We start from the raw sequence: 843 nt of genomic DNA, 5'->3' as shown, positions 1-843 counted from the left end.
CTCTCTCTCTCTCTCTCTCTCTCTCTCTCTCTCTCCCTCTCTCAATCCACTCTAGGGAGTAACGCACACTTGTACGTTTAGTATTGACGAGATTTTACATGCACCAAACAGACTGGAGTAACTGGCGCCGTCATGAAGGTTAGTAAACCTGCTTAAATACAAAATGTTTTTTTGTATTTCCAGTGATATGAATTGCGAAATATTGTTATTTGTTGTTTTGTTTTTCATGGCACTAATTTGAATACATTTATAGGAAGCATTATACTGAATGTAATCTGTAATTTATTTTACCCCAAAGACCCTGACAGTTCCCGTAAGCTCCAGGTGGACACTGTTGCTGAGCGCGTATCTGACCCTGACTGCAAGCGCGGACTGTGGCGAAGACTGCGCGTACTGCTCGAAGCAACTGCCTCTTCAACTCATAAAAATACACTCAATAGTAAGTCTACTGTTTTAATGCACGTACATATATAAATAAAACCGCTCATATGTGAAGAAAACGGGATGAAAGTAGGCTACTTTGGAATTGAATCCCATAAAAATACAAAATTATATAGGCTATTCATCGATGTCTTGTGATCTGAAGCGCCGTTTTGCTGAAGGTTTACTATTAATTTTTATTCAAGCTATTTGCATACATGTTTACGTAAGTCTTTTGATATTTGTTTAATTATAACAAATAAACCATAATTTCATTAATTGTTGCAACACTCTGGAGAAGCTAATTTATCAGATAGTCATTGCAAACCATTATTAAATTAATTTATTAAGTAATTTGTCTATAATGACATTCGAAAAAAGCTGGAAGAAAAGTCGAATAGAGTCAAACTTTTTCTAAGAACA

General features: G+C 35.6%; 1 long non-coding RNA gene across 1 annotated transcript in view; it reads right to left on the bottom strand.

Annotated features, from left to right (window-relative positions):
* Window positions 1–376: 376 nt before the first annotated feature.
* LOC107580068 (uncharacterized) overlaps window positions 377–843 on the bottom strand; it is a 2,154-nt gene continuing 1,687 nt past the window's right edge. The window contains exon 3 of the long non-coding RNA XR_001608584.1: window positions 377–448. This is a non-coding gene — a long non-coding RNA (uncharacterized lncRNA). The remainder of the gene's footprint in view (window positions 449–843) is intronic.

The sequence above is a fragment of the Sinocyclocheilus grahami genome, unplaced genomic scaffold (genome assembly GCF_001515645.1).
Source record: "Sinocyclocheilus grahami isolate Dianchi unplaced genomic scaffold, SAMN03320097.WGS_v1.1 scaffold24238.1, whole genome shotgun sequence".
Classification (NCBI taxonomy): domain Eukaryota; kingdom Metazoa; phylum Chordata; class Actinopteri; order Cypriniformes; family Cyprinidae; genus Sinocyclocheilus; species Sinocyclocheilus grahami.
Note: the sequence above shows the minus strand (reverse complement) of the source record. Positions and strands in the feature narration are given on the sequence as shown.